The sequence below is a fragment of the Hippocampus comes genome, unplaced genomic scaffold (genome assembly GCF_001891065.2).
Source record: "Hippocampus comes isolate QL1 unplaced genomic scaffold, H_comes_QL1_v1.1 scaffold142, whole genome shotgun sequence".
In the NCBI taxonomy this organism is placed as follows: domain Eukaryota; kingdom Metazoa; phylum Chordata; class Actinopteri; order Syngnathiformes; family Syngnathidae; genus Hippocampus; species Hippocampus comes.
Genome location: NW_017805482.1, coordinates 902085 through 908415, shown reverse-complemented (window position 1 = coordinate 908415; position 6331 = coordinate 902085). Strand labels below are relative to the sequence as shown.

Sequence of the window (6331 nt, the reverse complement as noted above, 5' to 3'; positions counted from 1 at the left end):
AATTTAAGTCAAATTGTTGTAAATACTGCAATTGCACGCAGTATCCCCAACCCCCTAACCGACCTCCGCAAGTAGTAGCGGCGGGGCGGGGTCAGAGGTGGAGAACAGCCAAACCAGTTTGGAGGACAGGGTTTGCTGATGGTCTAAAGAGTTAAACCCCCATCGGTTGCCCTTAATTTTTTTTTTTAAATCTACCTAGCAACAAAAATAACAAAACAACATATTCAACTATACACTCTAGATCACTCAAGGTCCAGGGGCAAGATCTGGCCCACCGCATCATTGCCTGAGGCCTGCAAAGGCAAATCCTGTGCCTCGACTTCATGTTTCTTGATGAAATACCAAAACTGCAAATGTGTCTTCAATTTTTATAACCTTAAGATATTGCAAACATTTTTTTGTGACCAATCACACTTCCATCCATCCATTTTTTAATCCGCTTATCCTTACGAGGGTCGTGGGCATTCAAAACATAAACACCTCAGACCTGCATGGTTTTGGTTGTGCTTTCATGCTGGTTTTGCTGATATCACCAATAAGCACAAAACAGCCAAGATTCAAGAAATTTGACCCTTTGGTCACTCGGCAACCCGCTCTACCAACGGAGCCAAAGCCACCCATCTACACCACCATACTGTCCTGCTGGTAGCTGGTGACATCAGCAAGACCAGCTGTCACCAGCTCCAGGTTGGCTGGCTGTGGCTCAGTTCAGAGAGCCGGCCGGTTACCCAGTGAGTGAAGGTTTGAAAGAATCTTAGCTCGTTTGTTTTGCTGCTGCTGCTGCTGCTGCTGTTTTGCTTTAGCTTGTGACACCAGCAAGACCAGCACGAAAACACAGCCAACCCATGAAGTGCTGGGCCTTTTCATTTCAGCAACGTAGCTAGTTAGATTTTCCCCTTTCACTTCCTGTAGCTGTAATAGTCTGTTTTCGTAGCTGACAAGACTACTTACTAAGCAGTTACAGCTAACTGCAAAGGTAAACTAAAGTCCTCTCTCATTAGAAAAAAGGTTCCATGTTCACGAAATGGAACATACGTCACAACGTGTGTTTACACAGCTTCGGGTCGCAGGGTGCTCCTAAAGTCAGCGGGTTCACGAGTGGGCGTGCCTTCCCACAACCCTCGTGCGAGCCGGGCGCTGAAGGCGGAAGTACTTGTGGGAGAAGTAAACGTTGAAAGTGGTGCTGTCTCCTTTATTTAAAAAAACACAACAACAACACCGGCATACGTCCCGACGTTGTCTGGTGGTGGTAGTGGGCAACCTTACGCGGTTTTTATCCTCGAATGACCCCGCAGTGGTGAGGCGAGAACATCCCGTTCGTGAGTTATTAATAGCTCGCCTTGCGTCACCCAACTGCCGCGCAGCTAGACACGCAACGGAGCTGCAAACTGTGCCAGCCACACATTCTCTTTTGCAAAAAAAAAAAAAAAAAACGCTTATAAAACATCTAGTCGACGTTCCCTTTTTTTTTACCCCCACTTCCTCTTTTGAAAAAAAAAAAAAAAAAACGCTTAAAAAACATCTAGTCGACGTTCTCCAGCTGCCACACTATCTCACAGCTCGTGTGATTATCACCTGTAAGTGTGACACGCACACAAACACACGCGGAGCTGTTATTATGAAGGAGACAGCATCACAAAACAAATGAGTCAAGCACGTTGTATCACCTGGCAACAACACCACTGTTTTTTTGGAATATCTCTGCTCAGGAGGATGACTAAAAAGCAGCATAGCCAAAGTTATAACCTCGAGTCCCTTCCCCCATAAAAGCCACAAGGAGTTGGGCCAGTCCAGTTCCAGTGGATGAAGTGAGGACAGGCTTATTCGGAGGTATGACTCGACAATGTTGTCTGTAGGTGGGCTGCTGGAAATCAGCTGTTTAAAAAAAGAAACCTGAACATTTCCCTGCAATGGATTTGTTGTAAATATTTACAAACAGTCTTGCTGTTTCTGCTGTGGCTGGGCTTCCTGAGTTTGCGGACCACCACGCCCACGAGGCACAAGAAGGAGGGTGGTGACTGTGTTGTGATTTAATAATCCCTTCCATTCTGTGACTGCACGTACAGCTCCACCACACCTGCAGCCACAAGTCCAGAGGCTGAGGCTTCCCACTCGGATGACGCATTGGGATGTACTCGTGAGCCAAAGGAAAGGTCCAGTGGGATGGTGCACGCATCAAGTTGATGTACGAAGCGTTTCAATGGTAAAACATTCCATGAAATGACATAAACTTAGTTATTTGAAAATGTAGAAATCACACGGTCCTCATCAGCAAGACGGATCAGGCCAAACGTTATGTTACGCTCGGCCCAACTAGCCGAAAGACTTTAAAATATTTCAAATGTGCTGGAGATGTGTAAGCATCAGAACAGGTTGGATCGTGTTTGTGTGATACGTCTGCTTGTCTGCCATATTGGATGTGTCAGTTACGCAACATAAATTAACGCAAGTCAATCGACTGAACTTCATATTATGCCACATAGTCAGCTAATTGTGTTCTCAAAATGACGTTATAGCCAAATACAATTGGAGGAATTGTTCAATCGTAATTGCCGTGTGAAAAGTAATCTCTCAGGATTTGACTTTCACTGTGATGGCGGCGACGAGGAAGTACGATTCGGTGTCAAGGTATTTGATATGCGTGGACTCTATGAATCCATTTTCTGAAGCATGTGTCCTCATTTGGGACACAGGTGAGCTGGCGCCTATCCCAGCTGACTTTGTGTCAATAAGAAGGATACACCCTGGACTGCCAATCTTAGGTTGGTGTTTTTCTTTCTTTTTTTAATCTATAATGTTACATTAATATACTATTTTCTTTTTTTTTTTTTAAATCTATAATGTTCCATTAATATACTATTTAAAAATGGAACCAAGTGTCACAAATGTGCCTCGGGATGGTTAATGCTTTATATCAGGCAGTTTCTCTATCGCCTCAGCAGTTTCCCAGCCAAAACCGGCTTCCTGTGTAAGCGACGCAACACTTTTGACATCATGGAATTTACACAGATTCAGACCATAAGCAGAAGCAGACTAATGGGCTTTAGCTTTTGGAGGAGCTTCGTTGCCACGCAGCTCAAGAGCGGCTCAAGAGCGGCTCAAGTAGAAAGGGTGCTTGCTTGTATTGAAGCTTTAAGGTCTTCGCCGGCATTACGACACGTCAATAATATTTTTCTGGGTTTGGTTGATGATAGTTTATGACCGCAGTACCTGCCATTCTTTCTCTGAACAGCATATGATGATAGTTTATGACCGCAGTACCTGCCATTCTTTGGCTGTATTTACATGACGCGGTTCAAATCACAGGCCATCAGCAGTGTAGTGGTTCTCACGGATGACGTTAATGCAGCTCGTCGATCGCCTGGCAGCCAGTCCAGTGTGTCGTCTGCCTTCCACTCCGGCTCCCCTGTGGCTCTGAGCAGCGTAAGAGCTTGAATGTGGATGGCTCAAGTCACCTCGTTCAGATTTTTCCGTCGGTGACACGGTTCTGATGAGCGCCACGGACTTATAGAGTTGGTGGATGGCTCAAGTCACCTCGTTCAGATTTTTCCTTCGGTGACACAGGTTCTGATTAGCGCCATGGACGTAGAGTTGATTTGAAGTCTACACACACTTGTTCAAATGCTGTCTTTTTTGTGATCAATTGAATCACTTTTTCCACCATGGTTTTGACCTGCACAACTCAGCTGAATAAATCATTTTAATAGGGGAAGTAAAAAGAACAAAAATGTGCTTATGTTACACAAGTCTGAAAAGGTTTTGAAGCGATTTCTTTTGGTCTCATGAACATCCTTAGACGTCTCTTCAAAGTAACGTAACTCACTCAAACGACTCGTATCAGTTGACCGAGGGGCAAATCGTTGCGAGAGTAAACGTTTTAGCTTGAGTCAGCGTGAGTCTTTAACAAAGATTTGTCCCCCTTCCGCAGGCCCAAATGATTACCTTGCTGCCTTTCGCTTGGTCTCCTTAATGCCATCTGTGTTTGGGATCATCCCGCTCTGTAGTAATTACCATTGCAAGCAAGCACCTCGAGATAATTGACAATGCTGCTATGCTCAGCAAGATTAGACCGGTGCCTGTCGACTGGCTTTGACTTGGGTTTTATGGGCTGTAACACCGCCCGCTGAACATCAGTCCGGAGTTGACTGCCTGCCGGCTGTATCAACGACGGACCGCACTTCTGCTCTGCGAACGACTTTGTGTTCAAGCTTCTCAGATGGATTATGTGAAAATGTGAAGATTACACAGTTTGCCTGATCTACAAATATTCTCATGATGATGTTACATCGTCTTCAACATGGCACATAGATCATCCGAAAGGAGACAAGCCTCAAACTCTCGTCTACATTGACGTGCCAAAATGACAAACTCAAGGTCGTAAAACTTGGGCGCGCACAGCAATAGGTGCCAAGAGACTGTGATGAGCTAATACACTTGAATCACCTTTATTTAGATTGAGTTGTCACAATGTGTTGACGTTGTCAAATCTCATCAGTCACTTGAGTGGCTTCCAAAGTCATCTGTGGTCAGCTTCTTGTAAACACAGTCGGCTCCGGTGAAAAGCAAACCGAAACTGTCAAACTGGTCTCCTGAGTTACAAAACGTGCGTGAGCATTAAACCGGAGCCTTGTCTTCTATCTAAGTGAACAACTCTGCGTGCAGTTGGGGTGTGCCGATAAGACGTCAGAGCGTCATGGTGTGAAATTTTGCGGTTGATGTTAAGCGTTCCCTGAGGGTGATAACCGAGAACTGACAGAAGGGAGTTTTCTCAAAGGTCATGTCAGTGATTCAATTAAAGCCAATGCACCTGCATTTAACAACTGATGTGTAGTTAATTCTGGACAATTTACCATACATCAGATGTTGAAGTGATTTGAATTTTGATTGACTGAAAACATGTTGAGTTGCACACTGCGTCAGTCTCGGGACATTTGAAAAAAAAATGATTTTGTATCTGTGTTGTCTCCTCATAGATAGAGGAAAGACGTGACCACATGGAACCCTCAGCGCCTGATCATTCGCGTCCTGAATCAGAATTGGGATCGGCCCAATGCCTTGGCGATTTCATCGCCACTGTTGTGCGCTTGAATGCATCAATTAGAGGTACGAAGATGCGTGTGGACGACAACTGTGACCGAAGGTAAGTGCCATCCAAATCCTGATCGTACCGTGAGCAAAAACCAAGACCTTTTTGGCATTCCTCTTTTGTGGGGCTTTCAAGCTTTACAGCACAATCTAATGATTGATTCAAAAAAAAAACAATTGAATTGTATCTAGCTCAACAAGTATATCCTTGTTTGGATGTTGTCAGTGAGAAAAAGCACTGGAGCTTGTGGCCTTTGCATGTCAGATAATACTGGTGACCCATTCTTAGAAGCATCACTCTGGATTAATTTCTGGCACTATGGCAGCTCTCCGTGTCAGCTGAAGTCTGGAAAATATTGGGGGGGGGGAAAATGTTTTGGGCTCACGTACAAATAATCCGGTGCGCAGCAGCTCTTGGGCTGAAGAGGTAATCAAACAAGTACGGCATTTGACTATTGATTCCGCTTGTTAACGTCCCTCTCAGTTACGTTTTAAGTGTGACATCGGTTTTTGGTTTCAGCCTGAAAGATGAGTGGGCAGACACTGTGCATATCGTGCCTGTCGATGCACTGATTTCAGGCTTATTTGACTCATTTTGGAAATGTGAAGTTTTGGAGCCGTGTAGGCGCAGCGGAGGACAAGGAGTGATTGGCAGCTCTTGACTGGTCATGGAGGATCAATTATATTTTGGGCTTTTCAGAAAAGTTAAAAGTAGAGTTGCCAATACACTAAAACTTTTTTTTTTACCGTCACTAAAACTACCAAAGGGAATAATCAGTCTGGGTATATTACGGCACAATGGAAATTGATGTATGCCCATAAGCAGATCATGGCAAAGCCATCCATTTTCTGTAGCATTTGCCTCATTAGGGTCACAGGTCATTTGGTGCCTCTCCAGGAACTACCAAACCCATTTTCAGGGAAACGTTTTTGTCTTCATTTGTTTGATGTTTAACAATCATTTAGAAATCCGTATTGCTGCCTTCAATGGGATTTGAGGGGAACAGTACACCCCCCGGATGTAAAAATTGAGCAGTCAAGTTGTGTGCTCCCATCGAGGGTAATTTGCTCCAGCAGCGCTTTACTTGGAGTGGAGTTCAAGTCCCCCTTTGATCAAATCCCCATCCCTATAAATGTCCGTCTCTGGTGTGTGTGTCCCACATGTGTTTTTTTGGCCTTGTTGGATGATGAGCTGCGAGTGGAAGTTTGTGCAGCTGAGTGCAGGGCTTCACCAGCCCCCTTTTTT

At 44.7% G+C, this 6331-nt stretch overlaps 1 protein-coding gene across 1 annotated transcript in view; it reads left to right on the top strand.

Annotated features, from left to right (window-relative positions):
* Positions 1-1718: 1718 nt before the first annotated feature.
* Positions 1719-6331, top strand: part of trpm1b (transient receptor potential cation channel, subfamily M, member 1b) — a 32758-nt gene continuing 28145 nt past the window's right edge. The window contains exons 1-3 of the mRNA XM_019875904.1: positions 1719-1830; positions 2067-2203; positions 4974-5140. The gene's annotated coding sequence lies outside the window, so the exon portion shown is untranslated. The remainder of the gene's footprint in view (positions 1831-2066; positions 2204-4973; positions 5141-6331) is intronic.